This window comes from Coffea eugenioides, chromosome 6 (assembly GCF_003713205.1).
Source record: "Coffea eugenioides isolate CCC68of chromosome 6, Ceug_1.0, whole genome shotgun sequence".
In the NCBI taxonomy this organism is placed as follows: domain Eukaryota; kingdom Viridiplantae; phylum Streptophyta; class Magnoliopsida; order Gentianales; family Rubiaceae; genus Coffea; species Coffea eugenioides.
Window position 1 is genome coordinate 21,268,115 of NC_040040.1, and position 13,208 is coordinate 21,281,322.

At 33.5% G+C, this 13,208-nt stretch overlaps 1 pseudogene; it reads right to left on the reverse strand.

The window, feature by feature from the left end:
- Positions 1-1,693: 1,693 nt before the first annotated feature.
- LOC113773828 lies at positions 1,694-2,657 on the reverse strand (annotated as a pseudogene).
- Positions 2,658-13,208: the final 10,551 nt, after the last annotated feature.

The window sequence follows — 13,208 nt, forward strand, 5'->3', positions numbered from 1 at the left end:
ACGAATTTAGTCATTGTTTTGTTCCGATAAAAGATACTGTCTTTTAAGTGTGACAATTTGCTAGGCTGTTTTGTCGTGAAAAAAAAATACCAAATTTCAACACAAGGGGGAATTTTTAACATCAGACAAAATTTCACTAAACCTTGCCATTTCCCAATTTCACTATATCTCTTGTAGTTCGGTTGCTTAGCTAAAATTTGCAATCCAATAAGAACCTCAATAATTAAAGCTGGACATTCAAAATCAGCCCCAAGGAAAATCAAAATCAGGCCCAAACTAATGCACCAAATTAGCTCAAGAAATAAGTACTACTATTAAACTTCAGCCTCAAAGGAATAATATAACAAGTTGATAAGGCAACAAGCACTACTATAACAAGTACTGATATAAGTACTGCTATGAACAATATAACCAGTTGATAAGACAATAAGCACAACACTAAAGGAAAAGCAACTTCAGTTCACTTGCTTAGCTAAAACATTCAAATAAACTAAACTAAACTAAACCAAAACAATCCAAACTAATGCACCACAGAGGATACAAGGTGTCAAGTATCATAACCAAAGTAACGTTGATCATGATATAAGGTGTCAAGTAGGAGCAATGTGTACCAACATAACTAGAATGTTTCTTTGCCATTTAAAAGCAAAAAACAACTTTCTTGTTCTAGATCTCTGAAATTACTTTTGCTGTTTGTCATGGTGTATTAATTCCATAGAAAACCAGCACCCCTTAATATTGTATTCCAATCAAACTAGTAAGTTAGGCAAGTGGCGGGACATTGCAAAACATTCACAATGAAATTTACTTCAAGAATGGCACCAAAAATGGGAACCATTCATGTGAAAAGAAAAGGTATTACCTCAAGGAATGCCTTCAAAAGCCACATAAAAGTTAGTATTATTACTCCGTTAACAGAAAATCCAACCTACATCCAGCAAAAAGTTTGTGATTATATAGTATAAAATAATGCTATATGGAGAACAAACTACCATGTAAGACATGAAACTACCATGTAAGACATGAAACTTAAATTCCAGGAAAGCAAGCAAAACAGATTTTACAAAGTACTTATTCTTACTCGAACTAGAAAACTACCATAAAGATCACCGTTGTGCAAGTTGATTGAGAATTACTTATATCACAAATAATATAGCAGTATCCTCTTGCACTAAGCTCTAGCACTCAAGCATCATCCTCTCTAGTCTAATTACTGAGTACGTAGTATAGCCTTTTAAAATGTTATGGAATTGTGAATCAAATTCTTCCAACTCCTGAAGAAACACCCACTACCAACTGCAAATGCCAACTTATAGCTCTAGTTCATAATTTGGCATGTGATTTGCAATTTGGCCGCAGGTTTACCATTCAAAATTGCACCTTTCCTCATTTAGTCAGAAACTTATCTCAACGCCATATCTACATGTGAAAGAAGATCTAGAACAGATACCATAGAAAACGAGAAAACAAGTGATTGCTATGCTTATTACAAGCATTTCACCAAGACAACACCAAAAAGATACATAAATCACTGCCAATTACATGATTCAATTTTTTTAGCAACAGTTGCAAATACAGAATATGAGCACAAAAGCAAAATGAAAGGTACATTGTTAATTTACACCAAAAATAAAACGTCAATTTTCCTTATCTGAAACACTAACAAAAACTAACACGGTAGAACAAACTAAAATCAAGAAACCAGAAATGCGACAAGAATGCCAACAAAAATCATCTGAACAGCCCAGGAGGAAATAAACATCACCAACCTCTGAGCATTCCTATTCCTCACATAGACAATAACATGAGTAACAAAAGCCAGCAACAATCCCACCACAGTGTACAAGAACCCAACCGCGAACCCTTTAGCTCCCAATTGCATCCCGGACCCCCTGATAAAAGAAAACCAACTTCCCAGGGTCATTCCTATCAACCAAAAACATGGGTATTTTCCTAATTATGTTATGCATTGAACCGGAGACACTGAAAAAGTAGACAAAAATCTCTCCGGTCATCCAAATACTCTTATTGTGCAAAAGGGTGTTCCCATAAATCACTTTTTTCACCAAGAATGGAGCCGAAATCAGAATAACAGCAATGAGAAACATCAATTGCTTCTTAGAAATCAAAGAGGGGCGATCAATTGGCCCAATGCTCAGCTTCGTTTTGGCCTTGACAAATTCAGCCATGGATTCGGCGAGCCTCGAGAAATCTGATGCATTTATCTGGACGGAGTCTTTCTTGACATCGGTGTGGGGCAGAGAATTTACTCCGAAAAGGGCGAAAAAGGACTGGAATTCTTGAAATTCGATGTCGAAGAAGAAGAGTTTTGAGTGAGAAGTTGGAGGGTTGTTGGCTAAAAAGGATTTAGAGACGAGGGAGAACTCGGATTTGAGAGAAGGGAGGGAGAGTTCGGGTTTGGAGTGGAGTTGTTGGGCGTCGAAGAAGACGAGGAAAGCACAGGGACGATGAGTTGGAATGGATAGAATCCGTTTGAGGGAATCAGTGAGATGGATAACGCCGCCTTTGGGGGACTGGGATTGGAGGGATTCGAGCTGCAAGAGCAAATCCGAACTGGGGTCTTGAGAATTGGTGGAGATCGGGAGGAGGGTGATGAGGAAGAGGATGATGAAGATTGGGGCTTTTGTGAAGGCCATTTTGCAACCTACTATAAGTTAATGTCCGTCTAAATTCTTTTTTGGGCGAAAAGGAAAAAAATTGGTGGTAAAAAAATGGTGGGAAAACGAAAACTTTTCCTGATGAATTGACGTGGGCAAAAGTAGAAAAATATGTTTAAAGTAGCATTGCCTTTTGAAGGATATTTGCCTGACGAATTGCCTTTTAATGCTATAGTATTATTCTTTATTTTTTAGCAAAAAATAAAAATTTTCATCAACATAGGTGGCAAAATTTGTTAATTTCATATAATTGAAAATGTACTTTTAATATATGATTATTGTATTATTTCTTATGCAAATATAACATTTAATTATTTAAATTTGATTTTATTTTTACAATTTATAAAATTTTTATCACTTATATAATATTTTTAAAACCCTAATACATCTAAATTTGATTTTATTTTTCAAATTTATAAGATTTTTATTTAAAAAAATGGGATACGGATAAGATATCCGGTTGGTTCGATTTGCATAGGTGCATATGAGAATATCCGAATACTCTTTAAACCCGCATGCGGGTTTAAGGAGATTATGGCAACTCTCTGACACACTAGTTACCCATCCAACTTGTGTGTAACTAAAATATATTTAAATAATATATTTCATATTTTTGTTATTTAGAGTTTAACAAAACATTAATATTGGGTAGATTTGAGGGATATGCATAATTTTGCATATTTGTAGGAATATTAGAAAATGGAAAATTTGGGTAAATTCCCAAATTTTGGAGGTAAGGTGCAATCCAAGAACTAAAACAGTCATTTATAAAACCTTAACAGTAATAAGGTGCAAACCAAAACTGCAATCCAAGAGTAATATCATTACAAATTTCATAACCATACATTAAATAAATAGAAATGCAATCCAATACTATCCAAAACACAAAATGTCTTGGGTATAATAGTAATTTTGCATTATATGATGTCAGCAATTGGGTCCCAAGTTCTGCCAGGGGAGGTCAGTGTAATTGTGGAAACCTCAGGGGAGGTCAGTGAAATTGTCAGAAACCTCAGGGGAGGTTTCTGAAATTATCCCTTTTTAATATTGTCAATTGCTAGTTTTTAATAGTTTTGTGAAAATATTGATAATGGTTGAGAAAATTTTGTTACATTACTGCAAGTAATAAATGTGCTTTTGTTCTTTTTCAAACATTTATTTTAATGTTTAATTTTGTTTAAAACTATTGTACTAGTATAGATTTGCAAGACAAAACTTAAGTTCTCAATAGTTAAAAAATTCATTACAGAGAAAACACAAAGTAGTAGTTGCAAAATGTGTATAAATTACAGATATTTTAATGTGTATAAATTACAGTTTATTTTAATGTTTAATTTTGTTTGAAACTATTTTACTAGTATAGATTTGCAAGACATAGATTTATGGGTAATTTCTTTCTTTTTTTTGCTTTCACATATTTAATTTATGTTAAATACAAAACCTACCAGTTTCCCTTTCATAAAAATATTAGTGCAACACTTTTTGAATTTTACTTACAAACATTTATGTATTTAACATAAATTAAATGATTCAGAGTGAAATGCCCATAAAGAGCAGAATATTTGTTCATGTAATGGAGGAAACCCACAAAGAGTTGGTACTTTATGGGTCATTTCTTTTTAAAAAAAATTTAATTTATGTTGAAAAGATAACCTGCCAGTTTTCGTTTTGTAAGAAATCAGTGTAACACTTTTTGAATTTTACTTACAAACATTTATAAATTTAACATAAATTATATGTTTGAAAGTAAAATACCCATAAAAAGTTGGTACTTTGAATAGATAATGCTCATTTGCCCATAAACTACACTCTCTGAAGGCTATTTTGTTAATTACTTTGTAGTACTTTGTTATTCCTTTGCTAATACTACTTGGCATGTAGTACAAAAGATAAATCTGGCATAAATTTCTTATTCCATTGATAAAAAGACCTGCCTGCCTTATAACTATTGTAATGAAAGATATATCTTTAGAGTTTATAACAAATTATTACTTAAGTTTGAGAAAATTATAAAATATTTATGCATAGTTTATCAAGATACCATTCGCAATTTCCTAATAAAAAAATAGGGGCTAAATTGTAAAAGTTAGGGTGCCATAATAGAAATAATAAAATTGGTGTATTACATATGGGGGTTAAATTGCAAAAGTTAGAGTGCCATAATAGAATTAATGAAATTGGTGAATTACATATGGGGCTAAATTACAAAAGTTAGGGAGTAATAATAGAATTAAAGAAATCGGTGTACTACATATGGAGCTAAATTGTAAAAGTTAAGGTATCATAATGGAATTAATGGAATTTTTTACAACATTTGGGGCTAAATCGCAAAAGTTAGGGTGACACAGTAGAATTAATGAAAGTGACTTAAAAATAATTACTTTAAACAGTGACAATTAATTCTTGTCACTAAATCCGAATCGGTAGAGTGACAGTGACGATATTAGAAGTTGTCACTATAGAAATCATTTTAGTGACAACTTTTTCAAGGTCGTCACTGAAGACTTAGTTGCTTTGAGCAATTATGACAACTTTCCTTGTCGTCACTAAACAATGTTGTCACTAATGACCATATTTCTTGCAGTGTAGTTTGTGACGAATATAACGGGTCGTCACTAAACATTTGGTTGCTTTGATGCAATTGTGACAACTTTAGGTGTCGCGACTAAAGAAGCTCCTTTTGTGACGACTTATTGTCATCACTACAAAATGTTGTCACTAATAACTTTTTTTTTCGTGATCAGTGACGACAACAAAAAGTCGTCCGTAAATAACTTAAATTAATATTTAAGTAACTATGACTAGTTTAATAAATCATCAAATTTTAAAAAAAAATTAAATTAATATTGAGGCTCACAATTAAATAAAGTCATAGTTAATAAATCATCAAATTTAAAAAAAATAAATTAATATTGAGGTTCACAATTAAATAAATGCATTAGAGATGTTCAAGTTAGTGATGATACTTATGTTGTCACTAACTACACTATAGTTTTATTGACAAAAATTGGTCGTCAATAAACATAAACAGTGACAACAACGAAAAGTTGTCAAAGAAAGTGGTAGAATTACTGACAACTTTTATCAAGTCGTCACTATCGCAAAACTCGCGCCTTCCAAGTCCCATGGCGCGAAGTAGTTTTGTGACAACAATTAAAAGTTGTCACTGAAAACTCAGTTGCTTTGAGTCAATTGTGACAACCTTCAAAGTCGTGACTAAACAACCTGATTTTGTGACGACTTTTTGTCGTCACAAAGAAATGTTGTCACTAATGACCTTTTTTCTTGTAGTGTGTATTCTTAAGCATCCCAGAGCATTTAGAGCATTGCTAATATCTTTCCCAAGGTAGCTAGGAGCTACGGAACTCTTTGTATGTGAAAGCTCTATTAAGTATAAACAGGAGGATTTCCTTTGTCAGTCAAAGCCATTGCAGGTTCTATTGCAACATCATTAGATAGAGCCAAGAACGTTGTAATGGTTGTTCAGGCTTTTGTGTTTGTTACCACTCGATGTTTAGGACTTATGAACAAATCATCCCGTACCATTTACAAAAAAGATGGATACCTAGCAGGGAGATATACATGATTATTGGCAAGAATTATAGTTCAATGAGCTTCAGGATAATATGTACATTTAATAGGAGACCACGAATGACGATTAATGCATCAGGCAAAGGTTCAACACCAACCCACTATTTTCTTCCTTGAAGAACTGAAGTTTAGGTCTTCTGCCTTGATGAAACATAGTTATGAGATTAAGATTATAGTGTTCTGGCATTCCCAATCTAAGAACAGCTGAACTTGGGTTAGCTCATCTTCCAAGTAGCCTATGAGTCCCAATCCTTCACAAATCAAATCCAAAATCCTCAAGAGAAACTTCCATGCTTCAACACAATATGTACTTATGACATCCCTAAAAAAAGGTTGTATGAATTGTGATGCTAATCATTGTAATGGAATTCCTGATTTCATTCTTATTTAAATAAGTTGGGTCATACATAGAGGCTTCACTGATATCTGGTAGGCTTTTCGGGCAAAGATTGAATATGATCCTCCACAGGATGGCAACTGTGTGTGACGTTATCACTCCAGTAGTGAAAATCTTCTTTGTGATAATTTAGAGTGCTGGAGAAGATTCTGCAGATTTGCCAAAACAACTTTCATGTTTTGCACAAGAATTAGTTCGACCTCCATCATTGAGAAAATAATAGTTGATGTGGTGTTAAATGCACAGAAGTGAAAATACGAGCTACCAATACGCGACCCTAAGGTCACGTATTCCATGGTCGCGTATTCTCTTCTGTTTTCTGAAACTTGCTCATCAACTTGCCCTACTTTCACACCTTTTCCAACTCACTTTCAACTAACAATTTCGGCTGTATCTGACCAAGAAGAGTGTGAAAAGTTAAAGAAACAACTCATGGGAGTTTCAAGAGTCAAAAATTACAACTAGAAATAATTCATTTTGCTCTTGAATCCTCTATAAAAAACAACCTTTGGAAACCATTTTCACAACTTTGGAAGACTAGAGAAACTTACCAAAAATGTAGTCTTCACTAGAATTTTCTTAGTTCATTAGTGAGAGCAATATAGTATAGTTAGTGTAGTTTTTCCTTCTTGTATTTGTAGCTAGATTTGATAAAGATTGAGGAGCATAGATGAAGAGTTGGAGCTCATGTAACAAGGGTGATTTCTCTTCTATCACTTTCTCTTTTGTATTTGATTTCATGTTTAACTATAATAAAAGTTTGGATATTGTTTTTCATGTTTAGTTAAAGTTTATACCTAGAGTTATGGATGAACTTTCTATTTCTTGTTAGTGATGTTTATTTGGTTATTTAGTGATATTATTTTGAGCAAGTTATTTATCACTTTTGCTTATGTAATCATGATTAACTGGCCATTAATTATGATAATCTTAAAGTGTTAAGTTTGCAATGAGAATTGGAATTTAATAATAGTTCAAAGAAGTAATGAACCTAGGGAGTACACTCACGAGAGTAGAAGAGCACCTTTGTATCTTTAGTGACTTGTTTCATATAATTTCATAGAAGAAATGATTTTATAATTAATTTCATAACCATGAGAGTAGGTATGACTTAGTTACAATTATAGTTGATTCACTACGAGAGTAGGTTTCACATACATTAGAAAATTGCATTATAACTAGCTAAGATAATAGCATTCACTTAACCGGTAATGTCATTTGCAAGAGTAGTAAGGAATTCCATACCTTTAGCAGTTTTCTATTGTATTTTTGTTACTTTTATAGTGTAGACTTAATTTATTGTACTTGTTAAAGTCTAACTAATACAAGAGTTTGAAAACTACCAGTAATTGATAATCTTTCCTGTGGGATCGACACCTCAGTAAACGACTCATATACTTGCGAAAAAACACGTGTAGGGTATTTAGAATTTATAAATGTAAAATTTGACTGTGGATAACTTAATTGTATATGTATACCCCACGCTCATCAGCAACATCCGCAAAGGTGTCTTAAATGCCATCCGATAAGTCCAAAGTGCATTGTCGAGTTTTCTTATCCAATCTTTTCTTGATATGTTCATCGTTTTTTCTAAAATGAACTTGGTCTCTTGATTGGCTAACTCCACTTATCCGCTTGTTTAAGATGTGAGAACCCTCACTTAAAAATATAAGTTCTCCTAAATCACTTGCATTACCCTAAGACTAAATAAATTGTAACATTTCCTTCTATTGCATTGCATTGTCTTTCTATATGAATTGTAACATCTTTTTGAATTGGTATCATTTTATTTCACTATATGCACTAGGACCAAATACCCTTTTTTATTTGTGTTTGAGACCTTATGTGAAAGTTTAAGGGTACTATTTAGACATTTGAAGCATTTGGAGGGAAGAAACATTAATTGGCAAAGTTTAAGGGAAGGAATGACCAAGATTGGGCCAAGTGTCAATGGGACCACTCAAACAAATTGACCAAGGAAATTAGTATTTTAAAACCTTTTTGGTTCCATTTTTTTCCCTTGCTTGGCTGATTTTCTTGAACTCCAAAGAGAGGAGAAAAATTCCATTTTTCTTGCTTGAAACCCTAGCTTGGACTTTGAGAAAAAATCAAAGGAGAAGGAACCTTAGTTAGTTTGAGTAAACTATCTTCAAGACTTGCTTGTGATTCAAGCTTGGAACTCTTGCTTTGGTGGACTTTTGGGTGGTTCAAACTTCATTTAAGAAAGGTGAATGATCCTTAAACCCTAGTTTTATTGTTTAATATCAAGTGTTTAAGGTATTGATGACAAACTAGAAGTTGAATTAATGTTGTTTGTGGTTAAATTCCTTGAGCTAAGTAGAAGTAAAGTTGGATGTATGGCATGCCATGTGTTTGATTCTTTGCCTAAGCTTTGTTTGTGATTTTTCTTGATGTATTAGCATGTTATGAACCCTCTTAAAGTTAGAAATAACTCTTGAAATGTTGGTTAAGTTAAAAATAATGAAAGGATGGAGTTTAGTGGTGAAGGTGAACTTGGGACTGTTCTCTTTTCCTCCTTGCTAGCCGGCCATGGATTGGAGGTTTTCCCCTTGATCTTTGTGACTTATTGAACCTTAATTAAGTTGAAGAAACTTGGCTAAACATTGGTTTAAGCTTGTATGTGAATTGAGGTGAAATAGAGCAAGTAAATTGGTTGATTTGGCAAGGTAGCGGACTGTTTTGTTCTTCCTTGTTGGCCGGACTGCCTTGATTCATTTTATCATTTTGTGTGTTGAATTTTAAGCTTAAATAGTGCTATATAACTTGACTCCTTGTATATTAACTTTAGTAGATTGAATTGGATGAATTTGAGCCAAAATGAATGAGGTTAGGAAGGAGGATTAGGGTGATTTTGTCAAAGTCCTGAGCTGATCAGAACAGGAAAATCAGCCAACTTCCCCGGACTTCTGGTATTGATAGGAGAGGAATTAGAGTTTTTATTTTACACTGTTGAAAAACTCTTTGAGTTTAGTTTCCAACACCACCAACGGCGAGCGATTTTGACTTTTCTACAGTGAGATATGGCCATTTTCTCGAGACTGCGCGCAGGCGACTGTTATACCCAAGAAAACCCTTTTGAACTTGAATGAGATTTTCCTTTTACTCAACTTTCGTGCACTTGTCAAACTCATTTTCTTATGACCTTTTCCTACATTTTTTGTTTAACTTGCATGGTAAATTGAGTCGATTAACGAACCACTTGGTCACCTAATGAACTTACGTTTGGATTGGAAAATGAATCTAGAATATTAACAACTTTCACTCGTTGCCCTAGGACTGGAAAATGAAGGTGAGGGTAATCACGGGACTTCACGGACTGCATTTCTTAACAGGTGAGTGTTTCACTACTTGTTACTTGTCTATGTAAGATATCTGAATACTTGGTCTGTGATTGTTTGATCTAAACATTTGATTTGACAAACTTGAGGTGAGCGTGTACTATATCACAGTCTACCTCCTTTGATTCTACCGAGACTCTGTATACTGATAATTTAAAATGTGATTTCTCTATATTTGACTATACGTCGTTTGGGTGATATCCCATCAACTACTATGACTGTTTGAGTACCCAACCTCATAGGTGAGTTAATTGTATTGAGCCAGCAAGGGTTTGGTCGAGAAGGTCGATGAACCCTGGGGACTATTTACTGAAATCCGGAAACTGGTATATTCGAGTATACCTAATTATATTGTTTGAGGTGTTCGGGCCCGATAAGAGGGTGACTGGTGGACGGAATTTTGAGAAAGTGATGTTATACAGACATTAAATTCATTAAATACATACGTTGACGGAGAATCAACGGATTTTCAATACGATCAAACTTAAGTGGATTTGGCTTTTGGAAGCCACCCGTATCCTTAAATTAAATTGTGATTAAATTGTTCCAGTATTATATTGTGTTTGTTTGTTTATATTACGCCTCTAATTGGTTATGTGCCTACATGTTTATTTGGAACCTCACTGAGGTTTAGCTTACCCCATTCCCTTTTGTTTTCCTTAACAGATCTATGATGGAACTGTTGTCAAGAGCCTGCATAGTCTTAAATCTTATCTTGAGCTTGTACTTTGGGTTGTAATCTTTTGTTTAGAACACTTTATATTTGACTCTCGTAAGTTTGAATTTGTAAGTTTGGTACTTATTTTGTAACTTAAGTTTGGGATTGTAAGTTTGACATTTATCTCTATATCTAAGTTTAGGAAGTTGATGTGACGATTATATTTTCATTATGGTTTGTAACCTTTACTTCGAAGATATTTCATTAGTTTTTTAGGGTTGCTGGTTCATTAGTTGACTGAGTCCCAACGAGAGTTGGGCAGGCAGCTCGCTAATCCTTAGGGTTCGCCTTGGAGAGAGGTGGGGCTATCATATAAGAATGGTATGGAAGTGATGTTTAATGCCTACAACCATACTTAAGTAACAAAGAATCAAGTTGTTTATTATAAAAATGCTTTCCTTCGTCGATTACTATGGCCCTAGGGATACCGAATCTACTAAAAATGTTCTTTTTAAAGAACCGAAATACCACCTTAGTATCATTATTAGGTGAAGCGATTGCCTCCACTCATTTAGAAATATAGTCTACAACTACTAAAATGTACATATTATTAAAAGAACTAGGAAATGGTCACATAAAATCTATATCTCACACATCAAATAACTTTACTTCTAAGAAAGTAGTTAAGGGCATTTCATTTTTTCCAGAGATATTTCTGGTTCTTTGACAAGCATCACAGCTTTTAACATACTCCCTGACATCTCAGTACATGGTAGGCCAATAAAATTTTGATTGCCACACCTTAGTTACGGTTTTACAAGTACTAAAATGATCATCCGTTTCTAAATTATGACAATGATATAAAATATCATGTACCTTCTCTTCGAGAATACATCTACGAACCATACCATCGGTACAATACTTATAGAGTAATGGTTCCTCCCAAAAATAGTTTTTAACATCATGTAAGAGTTTTTTTGGTGAAAATTAAAACCCTTCGGAAGTACTCCACTTACGAAATAATTAGTAAAATCCGCATACCATGGAGAATTGATAAGTGTTAGGACAAATTCATCAGGAAAATTCTCTTTAATTAAAATTTGGTCATTTGTCAAGATATACTCTAGTTTTGAAAGGTGATCTGCTAAAAGGTTCTTCGATATCTTTTTATCCTTAATTTTAACATCAAATTCCTGCAATAAAAGAATCCACCGGATTAGATTAGGTTTTGCATCTTTCTTATGTAGTAAGTATTTAAGAGTTGAATGGTTCATATAGATGATAACTTTAGATCCTGCTAAATAGGATCTAAATTTATTTAGGGCAAATATTACCGCCAATAACTCATTTTCCATAGTTGCATAATTGAGTTGCATTTCGTTTAACTATTTGCTAGCATAATAGATAACATGCATCTTTCCTTCTTTCTTTTGCCTTAAAACTGCTCCAACCACGTAGTCGTTTGTATGTATCACACATCAATTCAAAGGGTGGCGACAAATCCGGTGAAGTTATAATAGTGCAGAAGTGAATTCCTTTTTCAACTTATCAAATGTAATTAAACACTCATCATTAAAATGAAAAGGGGTATCTTTACATTGTAAATCACATAATGATTTTGCTATTTTAGAAAAATCCTTAATAAAATGTTTATAAAAGCCTGTGTGTCCAAGGAAGCTTCTTATTCCCTTGATATTGTTTGGAGGTGGTATTCACTCTATAACTTCTATTTTTGTTTTGTTCATTTCAATACCTTTAGAGAAAATCTTGTACCCTAAAACAATTCCTTTACGAACCATAAAATGACGTTTCTCCCAATTTAGTACAAGATTTGTCTCCTCGCATCTCTGCAAAATTAAATCTAAATTATGAAGATAATGATCAAAAGATTAACCAAAGACTGAAAAATCATCCATAAAAATCTCCATAATTTTCTCAATATAATCAGAAAATATGGCTATCATGCAATGTTGAAATGTAGCAAGAGCGTTGTATAGGTCAAATGACATCCTTTTAAAAGCCAAGGTGCCATAGGGGCAAATAAATGTGGTCTTTTCTTGATCTTCCAGAGTTATTGTTAGTTGTTATAATCTAAAAATTCATCAAGAAAATAATAAAATTCATAACCAACTATACGTTCTAATAATTGATCAAGAAAGGGTAAATGAAAATGATCTTTTCTAGTGACTGCATTCAATTTCCTGTAATCAATATATACTCTCCACCCAACCACAAGTCGTGATGGAATCATTTCATCATTCTTGCCCATTATTATTGTGATTCCACTCTTCTTAGGGACAACATGAATTGGGCTAATGCAAATACTATCAGAGATGGGAAAAATTATACCTGCATCAAGCCACTTGAAAATTTCATTTCTTACCATCTCTTTCATATTTGAATTGAGTCTCCTTTGAATTTCTACCACTAATTTGCAATTGTCCTCTAATAAAATGAGATGCATACATATAAAAGGACTTATACCTTTGATATCCTGGATTGTCCACCCAATCACCCTTTTGTGC